Here is a 16154-nt window from a genome sequence, read left to right as displayed (position 1 = left end):
TTTCTGCAAACGTGCCGCATGTTACACCTGAACTGCATGATCAAGACCCTTTTCCTCTCTGCAGTGTGCTTTGACCACTTATTCTGAGTGAGACCTGGGCACATACATGTCTTTTTAATTCTTTTCTGTTCCCACATCTCAATTGCAATGAAGAAGAAACTCTCAGAGGTCCAGTGGAAGCCACATGGGTGACTCAGGGCTGGGTCTTCAGGACAAGCTGTAGCAGATACCTCCAGTGGTTTAGACAGACATAGTCACTGGGATAGGAAAATTTATCAAGGTTTAGCCCCAGCTGCTCCTAGTTCCACCCTGTAGCTAGCAAGGCATTGAAGAACTGTCCAAACTTCTCCCTCCTGAGGGTTTTGAACTTGCTCATTGGGAACCTCAGCTAATATGGTATTGAGAACAAACTATGGAGGAGTTAAATCTCTACACTTAAAGGAAAAAGAATAAAATGGTAAGCAGAAGAGGCTTTCCAAGGGTTTGTACCATTCCTTTGGGGATGGTGTGGTTAGAAATAACACCTGGAGTTTGAAGTGACAGCTACTGATGTGATATACATTAGAACACGCTGCTGATAATTCTGCTTCTGCCTTTGTAAAGCCCCCTGTTAATGGCTGGGTCTGTGCCCTATCTAGAGCAAAACTGAAGCTGATTTTGAATATCAGTCATGCTCAATGACATTCAGGAATGAAGAGTACCAAAACAATGGAGATGGTGTCACAGGTCTTGTCACATGGGAAGAACTGAAGACTGGGAATGAGAAGGTTGAGATATTCCTTGTAAGACTCTGCATTCTAGACTGACCTGGGCACTTTTATGTCATGTAGTCAGTTTTTGACAGAGCAGGGAATTGATATATAGCTCATAAATACATCTCCCTGGGGTGGTTTCTGCCGAGTGGGCTTTTTCTTTTGTGGTGTCCTTTTGTGGATGTCACGGGATGACTTTTTATGGGGTCCTTTATAGGAAACGAAGGAGAATCGGTTTACATCCCACTTAGAAAAAATGGCATCAAACAACTTCTTCAAAGTTCAGCACATTTCCCTAAGCACAAGTAAAAGCCTAAATGGTTAAATCAGTCCCAACTAATTCAACATTTAGTAAACTCTGTCCTTACTCACACATTCTACTGTTCCCAAGCAGAGCAAAATGTTGATTTATAGGAGACAGTGGTGCAGATGAAAAGAAACAGAAAATATCCTCCTTTGGAAAGATACAGGTTCTTCTCTGGAGTATTTAGAGCAACTTGGTGTTTGCACCTCTAGATCAATGTTATTATACATCTGTTCCTTCCCCCCATCAATGCAAATGTTCGGTTCAGCTTGCTGAGGATTGATCAAATCTCCTACAGGCCTCCATGATTGGAGACAGGATCTGAAACACCAGCAAATAAAGGTTTTGAAAACCCAGTGTCGACTGAGCTGTGCAAATAACTCCTCTTACTTATTTCCTGGCTGAACTGAAACGCTGAGAAACAAGTTGTTCTGTGACAGTGGAACTAATGAATCCTAGCTGCCTGGATTCGAATCCTTGCCTCTGAGCTCTCTGCCCACCCCTCAACCCCTGCTCCCTACATGTCCCCCATGATTCCCTCCCCTCCCACTATCCTTGCTTCCCTTACTTCTCCCCAGATGACAGCTGGGCAATGGTAGCATGTGCTGTAGTTTGTTCTGGTGAGTAACTGGCCGGGGGGAGCCAAACTGTGCGAAGAACTGCTGAGCTCACTCGGCAGAGCTTCCTTCCTGCACCATTGGGGGCACTGGTGTAGGTCCCTTTGTTTCTGTTGAGCTGCCAGTTTCTTGAACTTTGTGCTCACTCAGCATTGCTGGGAATGTCACGTCTGGACAGAATCTGGCTGAAACAGGTCTGAGGTTGAGAAGTTATTGGAGAGACAGATGGACTGGCAGTGCAATCACACAAGCCTTGTTTCCTGAGGGAACCTGCCTTCAAATGCTTTGCTTGAGCTAAGATGAAGTATTTTTGCTTTGTTTTCCAAGACTTGTTAACTGCTTGGATTAAACTAAATATGTGTATTAAATGACACTGCAAGCATGTTAGTACTTTTCTGTCAGTTTATGCACATATTCTTTGAAAAAAAGTAGCAGTGAATTTATTTCTTTGCATATTTTACAAGCAAAGCATGGCACAGCCAATCCTGCCTAGTTTATGTTGGCTTCGCAGAATTTTTGCTGTCATGATGTTATTTCTTTTATATCCCTCCTCTTTCCCTCTGCTTTTGATGCATCACCCAAATGTTACTGTCTTTGTGGGAGAAATACACAATGTCTTTGAGCATTTGCTGCCTTCTTAAAAGGTTATGGTACTAGTCCTTAGCATGGTTCTGGGTGTTTTAGCTTTACTTAATGCAGAAGATCAAAAATTGTATAGAAATGGCTAAATACACCGAAAGTATTCGTAAACTGCAGCCTTTTGGAATGACAAGCCCTGGTTTGCCATTTCCTTGAACAGGCATCATGTCCAATCACTCTGTTTGGACAGACAGAAATGAATACTGGGATGGAGTCTCCTGGCATCTATCGCCACATCATATTTAATGATAAAGGTGTTTAGGTTTCCTCTTTGTGAACATAGCAACCATCAACCTTAATGGCTTGATCATCCTCATGAAAAAGGAAAGATGACTTAAATTCATAAATATCTCATTCGCTAGACCCAGTTCATCTCAAATGTTTATCTTCCTTTTCTTAACTCGTTCCACGATTATGACCAGCATTTTGTACTGCACTGCAGGGCATTATGTGATCTTGGTGTTTATAGAGACAACACAACATAATCAGGGTTTCTTTTCCGAGCAAGGAGCTGATTGCTATTGCCGTACTATTATATAGAAAGAACAATAATAAAAAGATAACCTCAGGAGGCCATCAACACTATCATCATCTAACTTCTGAGTAAGAAGAGTCATAAGAACTATAAAAAGGATGCAACTGGCAAAATCAAGCAGTAACTCAGAATTGTGTTGAAATCCAGGCCCTAGTTGCACAGTACCAGATGTTAAGCTAAACTGTTAAGAATTAAGATTTTCTAATAATCAGTTTTCATCTGCTGCTGTTCTTTATTTATACCACTGAAGCAGCTGGGAGCTGTGGTGACAGACCAGTGCCATACTGTTCTAGGCACTGTATAAACACAGAACAGGGAGCAGGAGTCCTGCATTTAAGGGTTGTAAATTCTCATAAAATATATCAGTGCTTTGAAGAACATCAGGGATGACATTATCAACTATTAATCTATACAGTAAATTATGTGTTGTCTTTTCACGTCTTCATTTCTAGATCCCATTCAGAAACATTTTTCTCTTGCCTATGTTTATTGATTTTTGTCCTGTATTTCATTTAATGCTTTGTGTAAATGTACTAAAAGAAGTTATACGTTGAGAGAACTATCTGATCACTCCATGCTGCAGGTGAGCTTTAGCACATTAGTCTTTGCATTGCCAGAGCAAAGAGGTGATTATTGAGGCAGGTTAGATGGAAATACAAATGTACATTGGTAGGTTATAGGGTCTTTTATTATTACTGTATTCAAATCCAGTCTTGACTGTAGGAAATGCATCATTGTCACACTGCTAGCTGCTTGGTGTCTGATAAATGGAGTTCACAGAGTAGTTCCTGCTCACAGGAATAGCCAAACTTGATGCTAATTGCCAACTTTGTTGCCATGGTTATGCAGAACAAACATCTCCCTAACCCCCTGGGCAGGAATCAGGCATAGCACAAAGGTAGCTAATTTACTGCTCTGAATAGAAATAGGTTGAACACAAAGCTTTGGTCAGTGAGGGATTCTAATCCAGTTCCAGTCATTAAGCATCCCGTGTAGAGAAGTGATCTTAGGGCTTACAAGCTGTTAAAGCAGATGCACAGGTTTCTATTTTCTCTATTACAAATAGCGAGCCCATTTGTGCTTTCGGTTCTGAAATCTGACAAAGCTGTTTGGCCATGGCAAAGGAGAGGAATCATTTCTGCACCTCCATTATCTGCTTTTGTTAATGGATAGAGGGTGTTGGTTTATGTGAAAATGTGTTACGTTTTTATCCACCCACTCAGCTCTGCCTTTACTCCCAGTAATTGTGAGCTTCCATAATGAAAACATCAGAGAGAGTTTTAGTATGTCATGGTCTACCCAGCTAAGGCATGGCTAAACACTTGTGTCTGTTTGATGCCACTCTGTTGATAATAACAAGTGGAGCTCGTGATGCAAATCTGATGGATGTACTGCAGAGATGAGAAAGAGCTAAGCTGTTTCTTCTAGAGGTGGGAGAGTGAGAGGAAAAATAAGGACTGGGGCACACATGGAAAACCAAAGCAGCTGGTGAGGGGCTGGTGAGGTGCCTGACAAGTTGGTCTGAAAGGACAGAGGACCATTGTGCTTTAGCCTCCAGCTGTAGCTACAGCCCCTACTTCTGCAGTTCTTCTGCAAGTTTGGGAGATGGAAAGGAGATGAAAGTATGATAATTTGGACGTTTTGTATGGCTCACTTGCTTTGGCAACATCCTTTCTGGCCTGTGCTCAGAGGGAGTGCTGTGCAGAGCCGCTGGTGCTCACAGCAGTGCAGCAGACACAAAAGAGTTGTACCTCCAGTTCACAAGTGCAAAACCGACTCTGTCAATTGGCAGCCGTGTTATGTTCTGCCAGCAAACTACACAAAAATATATTTTTAATTAACTTCTTCAGTTATAAAGGCCATTTAAATGACATATGACTTTCAAAACAAGATATTCTGTGGGGTCTATATATCTCTCCCCACTCCTATGTTTGCTTTTCCTGCTTTGGCATCTGACATTAATGTCTGTCACTGAACATCTCAACCTCTGTATCTTTCTCATGGGAGACACAGATCAGAGTGTTTAAGCTTTGTAATTTGGCATTGCTGGCATTTTTGTTCACCACAAATGTTTCTGATGATCCTAATGACTTTTCATCAAGTTTTGGGGGAAAAAAATCATTAAGAATGGAATAAAAAAAACCACCTTGTTGATCTGAAGTGCTCTCTGAATGAGCTCTGGGAAGTTTAGATTCAGGCACGGCATCCAACCTTTCCATTTGTACTAGAAGTGAGACTATTTGCAGATACTGTTTGAGAGAAAACCAGCACTGAAAACTTCAGACAAAAGGGTTTGGGTTTGTTCAGCAGAGATATGACTACTGATCAAAAATACATTCTGTGTGTTTCCAGTTTATTGAGGCATACTCAATTCCAAGAGCAAAACTGCTGTCTTTTTATTTTTACAGTCTTTGTTTGAACTGAGATCCACATTCATTGTTACTAAGCTTTAATAATCTAAGGGTCACTTGAAGGGCTTTTGTTTGAGAGACCTTTCAAGCCAAGCCAAGGCAGCAGTTTAGAGAACGTTTCTTGTTTGTAGACAAAAATATATTAAAACAACCAAGGGAGCTATTACTCTTCCACATAATTATTTTTAATGTCTCATTGGACATGTATGAAATGCCTTTCAGTTCCTGTGGGAGAATTACTTTTTTTGCATTTTGCAGCGTAGCTTTTGTTAAATTTCTGCGCTGCTTTTCCATTGAGCAATGCTCACCCCAAAAGACTTTATAAACACGAACAGTATCTCCAGGAATATGCTCCCAACATAATCCACATCAGTACTCAGAGATTTGTCAGTGGTCATGGGCCTGATACCTCACATACCTTGTGCCATCTATTTTATTTTCTGGCCAGAGTCAGGAAAGAACGTGACCCCAGTTCACAGTGGGAAAAGTCAGAGAACAGCCAGGAGTCCCGCATGAAATGGGGCAGAGCCATGTGCTGCAGCAGCCAGTGGTAAGGGCAGGGGGGAGAGGGGGAAGGCTAAGACTCCCTTCCACCCCCTTTCCCTTGGTAAATGCACGCCAGGTAATCGGAGCACCTCTGTGTCTTTGGAATAAAAACGATCGGCAAACGTTCTGCGCGCTGTGTAGCTCCTTTCAGTTATCTAGGAAGGACTGGAATGGTGGGCATCCTTCCCTGTTATAACAAGAGTGCCTTCAGGGGGAGGAGAACAAGCACAGAAGTTGAGGGGAGAGGGAAAGAGTAGCTTTATGGAAAGACAGAAACCATCCTGCAGAAATGTAATTTTAGTACAAATATTTGGGCTTGGCTTGGCGAATGCACATTATGTGCTATTTTAGCTCCACAGAGGTGCAGCCTTATCAGGTAGATGCAGGGGCTTTGCTGGGATGTCTCCTTCCTATTGTGTATTCATAATCCTTAAAATCTGCCTGTTGCCCGTTCCATTTTGAAAGGTGCTCAAATACTGCTTGCTCAGGCATTGAGAGCTCCCACATAGGAGCTGTCTTAATTCTACAGCCATCACCCTTCTCCCAGGTATGGCAAAGCTTTCAGTGGCCCCAAATGGGCTGTGCTGCTAAAGTGGTCCTGGCACACGCTTTGGACAAGGGCCCAGAACGCCTCAGGGCTTACTCTAAACCTGAAACCTTGCATGGGTTAAAAAAGAAGTTATTGCTGTTGCTAGTTCCAGTGAATTTACCTGTCTTTTCTGCTTTAAAAAGAAGATCTGACTCTTGAGCTCAAGGCTCTGTGCCAGTTTTGTTACCTTACACAGGCATGCACCATTATCAATGGCTCATCTTAAAGCTGACAAAATTTAGCAAAAATGGGCATCTAGATAATTGTATTTGCTAACTAGATGTAAATCTGATTTCAAATATATAGTGGTCCCAGGCTTGAAAGAGATAAATTACCATGTTCAACATCTTCAGAGGGCTAAACTTGAAGTCTTTCAAGCTAAGCTTAAAAAAACATAAGTTACGTAGATAAAGTATGTTTTTCAATATGCTCTGGTTTGTGTAATGACTTTGCCTTGTTTATGGATAAAACTCACACGTTTTTAGCAGACTGTGAAAGCTGGATCTTTGAGTGGGATATGATGATAGAAAAAAGTCACTCTAAATGTGGAACACAGTGGTGTTATAATGTTTTAAACACAACTTGCTCAACAATAAGTGATTGAATTGGGTAAAAAAATTGCCTTTACGTGAACTTCAGTGTCTTGGAATAATCATTATGTTGTATTTCAAGAATATATTATGAGATTGTAAGGGTAACATGCACTTAGCAGTATCTGCCTGATGTCACAGTGGCAGAACACTTATAAAATATTTTGTACATAAAAATCCCTGCAAATATGTACCTAACGACACATTCTTTGAGACAAGGATTGTAAAGCAAACCAGGGCATTTTTTTAATATATCATTACTTGAGGGCTTCCTGTGAAGTTGATCTTGCAGTGTCATCCAAAGTTCCCTGTCCTGATTTGACAATTTTATGGCTTTGAACTCTCACTCAGTTGTTCAAGGTGATTTAATCATTGGTTTGTGTGTCTTTACATTCAGAGACTGCCAAATGTAATTGTTTGCAGAATATTTGTTCAATTTGGAGTGTTTCTGTTCAGGAGAGATGCTGTTAGAGGGAGCTCAGAGGAGTGGGAAAAATGAAAAGGACTAAATATGTGCAGCCTGTATAAAGGATAGGAAAAGCTGGGATGAAAGAACGTGATGGGTCTATATGTAACTGAAACATATAAGCATGAGAGAGAGAGAGAAGAATTATTTAGAGTTTGGCAGGAGGATGTAATGAGTAATAGATGGAAAGATGAAGAGGAAATAAAATGGGCTGGATGAAGAAAAGCTTCCTGACCGCGAGATCTTGTTTGATTACTGAAGTTTCCCAGGGGACTTCTGTGATTTGGGAAAAGTTGTACAAGGCTGTTCAGAGCCTCACAGTGCTCCACAATGCATAGCTCTGTAGTCACCTAATAACTTGGCATCCAAGAGTGGATAGTGCTTCCCACCTTTCAGCTGTGTTTGAGGTTCTTTGAATTCCTTGGATTTGCTGGGCAGCCCAGAGCATCCCTGGTGTGCTGGCCTCTGGCTTCTTGTTTAGGTAGGATTGCTAAATAATATGACAGATCTTGAAGAAAACCTACCTCCTCTGAGCTTGTGCATGCAAATGTGTTTATTGTGGTTGTGAGACTGATCCTGGTTCTTTGATGCTGAGGGCAGGAGACTGCAAGGTTGGATTCAGCTGTCCAAGGCGACAGGATCTCTGAAGATGCATTAGGTGGCAATTGCAAATGCCTTTGTACATGTCCTCATGAACCTGGGCCCAGCCCTTCACAGTATCTGTATGGATATCACTGATAGATGATGTTGGAGTGGAGCATATTTCAAGTGTTAAATACTCTGAAATCCTTATTTGGCCAGAGAACTAATTCAAGAACTTTCATTCCATGATAAAGCATATGTAGCTATTATGAGGTGTTCATGTTACCCAATCATAGAATTATTTCGTTATAGATCTGGTGTCTGGCTAAAGCTGACTCCAGTAGTTCCTCTGAGAGAAGTTTATCTGATGAAAAATTAAGTGTGTTTTTAGCTGATATCCAACCAATTTGCTGAACTTATTTTGACTTCTGCCTAGAGGTTCTGAGAGTAAATGGATAACTGAGAGTCCATTTGGATTTGAACTATTAGGAGAGAAGCATGCAAAATCCCAGAGGTAGTGAAGACCACGAGGCTTCCATAAACTGGGGAGCTCAGATCATGGAGTTAGAAAAATGGGTTGTCAGGCTGTTTTCCTGGTGGGTCTCTTCTGCTTGGCCTTTCAGTGTATTTTTTGTTTCCTAGCAGCTGCTCGAAGCAATAGAACCTGTTTCCTCAAATGCACGTAGAATATTGCAAAGGCTGCTGCTCCTCAGGGTGAAACAATGAGATAAATTGGGAACAGCACTGTTTAACATCTTTGTCAGTGACATGGACAGTGGGATGGAGTGCAGCCTCAGCTGGCTGACAACACCAAGCTGTGTGGTGCAGTCACTTGCTGGAGGGAAGGGAGGCCATCCAGAGGGACACGGACAGGCTGGAGAGGTGGGCTTATGGGAACCTCAGGAAGTTCAATGGGCCAAGAGCAAGGTCCTGCACCTGGGTTGGGGCAATCCCAAGCAGAGATAGAGCCTGGGTGGAGAATGGATTGAGAGCAGCCCTGAGGAAAAGGACTTGGGGGTTTTGGTTGACAAGAAGCTCAACAGGAGCCATCAGTGTGCACTCACAGCCCAGAAAGCCAAACGTGCCCTGGGCTGCATCCAAAGCACTGTGGGCAGCAGGTCAAGGGAGGGGATTCTGCCCCTGTGCTCTGCTCCACCTGGAGCACTGCATCCAGCTCTGGGGTCCCCAACATAAAAAGGGCACAGACCTGCTGGATCGAGTCCAGAGAAGGTCACAAAGGTGCTCAGAGGGCTGGAGCACCTCTGCTATGGAGACGGGCTGGGAGTGCTGGGGTTGTTCAGCCTGGAAAAGAGAAGGCTCTGGGGAGACCTTCCCACAGCCTTCCAGCACCTAAAGGGGGTTATGTGACAGCTGGAGAGGGACTTTTTATAAAATCAGGCAGTGATAGGACAGGAGAGTGGCTTTAATCTGACAGAGGACAGGTTTAGATTAGATATCAGGAAGAAATTCTTTACTGTGAGGGTGATGAGACCTGGAACCAGAAAATTTGTGGCTGCCCCATCCCTGGAAGTGTTCAAGGCCAGCTTGGATAGGGCTTTGAGCATCCTGGTCTAATAGAAGGTGCCTCTGCCCATGAGGGGGGTTGGAACTAAGTAATCTTTGTGGTAATTTCCAACCCAAAGCATTCTATGGTTCTAAATAGTGCTGAGAACTCAGTTTTGAAACTGCACACAACCCAATGTCTGCTCTGCTCCCAAGAACTAATTGTTTGGAACTGTTGGAAGCCCTTAATTTTGAAACAAATCACACAGAAATGTAAGATTTTTCCTGTAAATTAATACACTAGTAAATAATTTTTTTGAAAAAATCTTCTTACAAAGATACTCCTTCTTTGAAATATCTTCTTATTTGAATCTAATATTTATTATCTCATGGGTGCATGATTAACTCCGTATCAGTAGGTACATAACTTGTACATTCTGAGATATATCTAATGTCTACCAAAGGAAAAAAATAAATCATTTAGATCTGGAACAGTGATCACAATGGAAGTTTCATTTGCAAAGGATTTATGGGGACTTGAAGTGAGTATTATGTTTTGAATAAATGCACCATTGACCAGTATCAGATTTCCATAGGCTTTATCTTGTTTTTCCTAAGCAACTGCTCATAAACTTTTTTAATATCTTGACTAGCATGATAGTGCTACTTGCAAATCTGTTCATAGTGCTATTAATCTATGATACTGCAATCTAAAGAAAGGAATCACACTTACTTACTTGTTCCTTTCACTATTTCATTTAAAAAACATAAATAACAAGTTGACAGGGTTTCTTTGTGCTTCTTTCCTTCCAGCTAACATGTTAAATATTTCAAGAAAGGTTTGTCAAGACATCACAAAAGTAGGTCTCAGTTCTGATCTGAACTTTATTGAACTCTGCTTTCATGTAACAGGAAGGAAAAACAAGCGGTAGATTTGATCAGTCTGCGCCCATGACTCAATGGCTACAGCAGACTCTCAGTGCTTTTAATTCCTGTGTCAGAGCAGTACTCAGATGAATTTAGTGGAATCAAATGTACATAAAATCTGAATGTCCTGTGTCTCATGACGAAGAAATTTGACTTCTAAGGCAAGTTCAACACGTGGGCTCCCTCCCTCCTCTCCTTTCTTCCCTCACCTCTCCCTGCAAGCTCAGTCACTGACTGTCCCTGCACGTCCCACTCTCAGCACGAGCCCTGTGAGACAGGTCTGTTGGTGCCAGTGGAGTCAGCAGAGGCTGCAGCTGGACAGTGACAGACACAAATGTGAAAACAGCCCAGCCCTGCAGTGACAGGCTGATGAGAACCGTGCAGGCACCTCCATAGCCTGGTGGGATTGTATTTGATTCTGTGGAGGACACCAGGGCTTCTTTCTCTGCTTGTAGCAGGTCTCTGCTGGGCTGATGGCCTGGAGCCATGGAGTTTTCAGATGGCTGTTCACGCTCGTGGCCAGACCAGGCATCCCATACAACAGCATGTGATACCTACACAAGGGAGAGAGACTGGCTGTAAAGCTTCAGTTTTGAAGAAAAAAAAAAAAAACATATTGAGTTGGAAGGCTCACAATTAAGAACTGGGAAAACTTTTGTTTCGGTTGGAGCTACATTTTTTGCCGCCCGTTGCTTCCAGCCAACTAGATGAGAAAAATGACCTTTGCTTTTCGCTGCAATGCACACGTATCAGTACATGTAGTCCAGAGACAGAGAAGAGACACGCACCTTCATGTAGCTGTGATAACGAAGGACTGGGTTTGCTCAGTTGCTAAGGAAGCTACAGGGCTGTGCTGGAGGACTGGGGGCAGTGGAATCTCTGCCCAGGCTGTGAAGGGGCCGTGGGTGTTGGCGGGTCTGTGCTGATGGGGCTGGGAGGAGGGACTCGCTGTGTTGCAACACGTCTCCAGCTCGAGCCCTGCCACCCCCTCACGGGTCACATCACAGACACATCGCACAGAGCTGTGCTGTATGATGCAGCCTTCTGCATTTCTTTGCTTACCCAAGGTCTCCAAGCACTCCACAAATACTGCTGGAGTCCCCCATTGTTCTGGCAAAATTACTGTCACCTCTTCCATTTCTCTGGAGCATGCAGGACATATTAAACAGAACTTGGGAGCTTTTGTTTCGCTTCTGCTTTAGGCAGTAGGCACATTGTCCCCACTGCTTGTCTTCTACACTCACCAAACATCTGTAGGCAGAGGACATGCTTGGCTTTCCCCACTGCCTGGGCCAAGTCCTGGTGGACTGACATCCTTCAGCAATGATTTCAGTGGGACCACTCTTGCTGTACGGTACCCTTAGTCAAGGGCTTACAGGGAAGAATTCCTCTCAGGTGTGTAGGATGAGAACAAAACCCAGTGGAAAGGGGTTTAGATCCTCACCTAAGACAGACCAGCTTGCTGGAGCCCCTGGTTTCCCTCTGAGGAGGACTGGTCAAGAGAGTATCTTTGCATAGGGCTGCAAAAGGACTTTGCAAGAGCAAAGTGAGATTTGGATGTTGCTTGCATTGTTAAAGTGTGTTTGTTCAAGAATGAAGTTGAAAAATAAAGGCATGGATGGTTAGTGTTTAGGAAAACATGTTCATGGACAGTCTGCTGGAGAAACTGGTAAAGGATAATTCATCTTCTGTCCCTATCCTGTAATACCCAACAGTCAGTGAGACCTGAGGCTGCTGCTGCCTTTCCTTACCCATGAGGTATCAGGGATACTGCAGTGTGTGGCTGGGGACAACAGGTAACACTTTAGCTGGAGCCTTTCTCTTTTGAATGTATAAATGTTTCATTTATGTTTGCAATGTGTACCCACATTCAAAGGTGGTGCTCAGATGGCTCATATAATTCTTTGAATTGGTGTCCCTGCAAGGTATTGTCACTGATTTGTTTCTATATTATTACATTTCGAGTTCAGTGTGCCTTTATAGTGGGATCTGCATTCTGCAACCAGGGAGAAATTAATTCCTTAGATCTCATTTACCTTACATCCGTTTATAATGTACTAAGTTTTAGAATATTATTATTTTCCCCTGCCAAAACAATAATTTTATTACTTTCAAAGCCATTAGAGGTATTGTGAAGAACTGAGCATATTACCTAGGAACCATTTCCCCCCAAATTTCTTTTGTATGTAAGTACCAAATACCTATAAAAATTCTATGTAATAGTTTTAGTATATCCCATTGTATATCTAAGACTCTAAAAACGTCATACACGCCAGATCTGAGAGATGTTACCGATACCCGGCTTTCCATGAACTCCTATTCACCAGAACCCCGGCGAGGGGCAGGATACACGGGGATGCTTTATGGCCCTATACAGCCCCGTGATTTACACTGAGCCTCGTCTTAGCAGCACGCTAATAAATTTGTCGGAGTGGTACCTCGCCGCTGGCTGAAGCCCCACCTCGCAGCCCTGCGGGCACCGCCCGGGGGCAGGTGCGGGAGGCGGAGCGGGGCCGCCCCGCGGGTTGAACGCGGGGTCAGGGCCGCGGTCCCGGCGGGGCCGGGCCGGGCCGGACCCATCAATTTCCCGTGCTCGGTGCCTGCGTCCCGGCGCGGCACTAATGCGGAACAAATTGAGACATATCCTCTCCGTAATTAGTTCCAGCGCTCCCAAGATTTACGGGACGGCAGTGGCCCGAGCCCGGCCCGCCGCCGCTGCACGGCGGGCTCGGCACTGGAGGGGCGGGCGGCCCTCGCCGCGGCCAGCGGGGGAAGGAGCCGGGGCGAAGGGAGATGCTCAGCACCCCTCGGGCTGTTCCCCATCCCCGCCGCTGCCCTCCCGCCCCGCCCCGCGCTGGGCCGGGGTCCCGCCTCGGAGGGACCCGCCTGTGCCCCGCTCCTGTCAGCAGAGGGACGGGGAGGGGTCGCGCATCTTCCCTTCTTTGTGCATCGAAACAAACCAAAACAAAAAACCCCAAAACTCATTTCCCCTCACCGGATGAACAAAATGTCCTCTATCCAGCTCGAAAGCGTTCCAGTGCCCCCGTCAGCCCGAACGGGGAAGGCCGGTCCCGCCTTGCCCGCGGATCCCGGTTCCCGCAGTGCTCGGCAGTGAGGAACGCGGGATCGGGCCCGCGGTGATGAGTTCCTGCCCCTCCGCGCCCTGCGCTCCTGGAGATGCTTCGCAGCCTTGTTTCTGCTGCTCTTGGCGCTTAAATAATCAAACTCTGATCATCTCCCTGAGTGAAAGCAGACAGATCCCCCAGCGTGCTGGGAGCGGCGTGAGCAGGCGTGGAGGGGCTGGGGATTTATCTCTGTTTAAGTCAGTCTCCCCCACCCCCGAGCCGCGCGGGGATCATTTATGAGTTTAGTAAAAGTGTAGTAAGAATTACCGATCCCATAATTGGTTAGCATGGCGGAGGGAAGCGGAACGGGAAAACATCGGCTGGGGAGGTGCTTCAGCGCTGCTCAGGTTGGAGCAAGTTCCCGATCCTGTTTTTCCCAGGATCAAGTGGGACTCTCAGTAGAATACTCCTACTCCGGTAAACATCTGTTGTTTAATCTTGTCGAGTATGCCTTCGAGCACAATCGAAGATTAAGCATTATCAGGAATTACCATAGCTATGGAACAACGGGCAGCACAATGAAGCCTAATTTGCTGCCTGTCACAGATTTGGATAGGGCCGTGTTTGGAGGAAAGAGGGCAAAACGTTCCGGGCCGCCTGGGTCTGGACACGGACAAAGGAGATGCTGTCCCAGAACTGCCACCTCTCCCCGGCCATTGTTTTCAACTGGGTTTTCCCGGCGTGCGGGACTTGGAGAGATTTACGCCGCATGTGATTGGAATCGGGGTCGGGATCTCTGGGGAAGAGGCAGGCAAGCGTCCCCTGCACGGGGGGAGCAGCTCCTCTCGGCTGCCGGGGCGCCCCCGAGGGCACCTGCCGCCAGTGCTCCCGGCCTGGGCTAGAGGAGATTTTTCACTCTCCCTGGTGCTGGCTAGAACGGAACGCCTGCGGGAAGTGGCGCTGGCCGTTTCCCAAAAGTCCCCAGCCCGTCCCGGGGTAGAACGGTCCGGGCTTTCCTCCCCCTCCTCAGGCTCCACCGCTGAGGGTTTCTCCCAGGACATCCCGGGACGCGCCTGCCGGGCTCTCTCCTTTCCCCGCGCGGCTGAGCAGCACTGGGTGCCGGGGCAGGGCTGAGCTGAGCTGAGCTGAGCTGGCAGCCCAGGAATCCCCCGGCCGAGCGCTGCTTTCCCCATCCTCGCTGGGGCTGCTGGCAGCCGCGGGGAGGGAGGATGCGCTGATGGACAAGGGGTTGTCTTGTTTCACCGCTGGGATATGCGAGAGAGGCGAAGATTCGGAAAGGCTTTGGCAGTTCTTCCTCCCAGGTGGAATAACGGCAGACCTAAGCGATCGAGAAAACATTTTTTTTCCTTTCAAGAAGATTTATCAAGTTAGTTTATTTCAAGAAAAGAGAAAAACCTCACACTAGTTCGAAAAACAGCCCGCTGTGGGAAAGGCTTTTTCTGTTTTAACCAAGAGAGGTCTAGTTTTCATGGGAAATTAAATACTCTGCTTAGGCTGGCCTAAGACTTCTTTTTCTGTGTGTGCGTTGTGCATCGTAGAGCCGAAGATCATAGAATCGAACATAGAATCGTTTAGGCTGTAAAAGACCTTTAAGCTATCGAGTCCAACCAACCTCCTGTCTCCGTGCGCCACCGAAACGAGCAAACCCAGCAGCAGCCCCGCTCCCGATCCCGCTCCCGCTCCCGGCACCTTCCCACAGCCCCACAAGGCCCCTGCGGGTACCGGGCAGGGGGTGAACGCGGTGTGCGGGAGCCCCGGTGCGGCCAGAGCGGGAGGCAGAGCGGGAGCAAGCGCCGAGGCCGGCAGTGTCAGCGAGGGCAGCGCAGTCCCCCCGCACGGGCATGGGCTGCCTTCACAAGCGCCATCCGGGGGTGCTTTAGTTTGCTGAAGACTCTCAAGAAGCGGCAGATCCTCTAAGCTTAGGGGATATTTACTATCGGCAGAGATAGTCAACGAATCTTTTGCACTTACGTTACACGTAGATTTCTGTAATAAGTAGATTTATACACCAAAAGAGAGATTTTTAAGGGAAATTATCTGCAGATAGTTTGTGAAAAAATAACTTCACTAATAACAAAATCCGACTGTTACGGTTAATTAGTTTTAAGAGAATATGAATTTATACTTGGCTACACCAATAACGACCTATTTTGATTTATTTTGCTGTAGAATTTACCCTTTGAATCTTAAAGCACCGATTCAAAATTGGAGATGCTGGCGGTAACCTTTGGTGCCGCGGCGGGAAGGAAACACCGAAAGTGCACATTATCACGGGGAAGACAAGAGGATCGGTCTGTCCTGCGGCAGGTAAGCGTTCACGGCGTCTCTGTCACTGCTTTCGCTGCAGAGGGGGGTGAGGTGCGGGCAGGACGCGGCTCTGCGGGGGGGGGACGGGGACGGGGACGGACCCGGAGGCATCTGCGGTGCCGCGGTTTAAAAGCGGCCGAGGACGATGCGCAAGGGACAGAGCGGCGGGTCTGGTACTTGGCGAGTACCCTGCGCCGGGGCCAGCCCTCGGGAGCTGTCCCACGTGTGCTCGTAGAAGCAACATCCCCCTCCCCGGCTGATTTTTAATTAGTAGTTCCAAAGGAAGGCGGCAGGATCCCT

The 16154-nt window shown here is 46.0% G+C and overlaps 1 long non-coding RNA gene across 1 annotated transcript in view; it reads left to right on the top strand.

Moving 5' to 3' along the window:
* Nucleotides 1-15827, top strand: part of LOC116788121 — a 51059-nt gene extending 35232 nt beyond the window's left edge. The window contains exon 4 of the long non-coding RNA XR_004357547.1: nt 15717-15827. This is a non-coding gene — a long non-coding RNA (uncharacterized LOC116788121). The remainder of the gene's footprint in view (nt 1-15716) is intronic.
* The last annotated feature ends 327 nt before the right edge of the window (nt 15828-16154 follow it).

Source organism: Chiroxiphia lanceolata, chromosome 6, assembly GCF_009829145.1.
Source record: "Chiroxiphia lanceolata isolate bChiLan1 chromosome 6, bChiLan1.pri, whole genome shotgun sequence".
Taxonomy (NCBI): Eukaryota; Metazoa; Chordata; class Aves; order Passeriformes; family Pipridae; genus Chiroxiphia; species Chiroxiphia lanceolata.
Note: the sequence above shows the minus strand (reverse complement) of the source record. Positions and strands in the feature narration are given on the sequence as shown.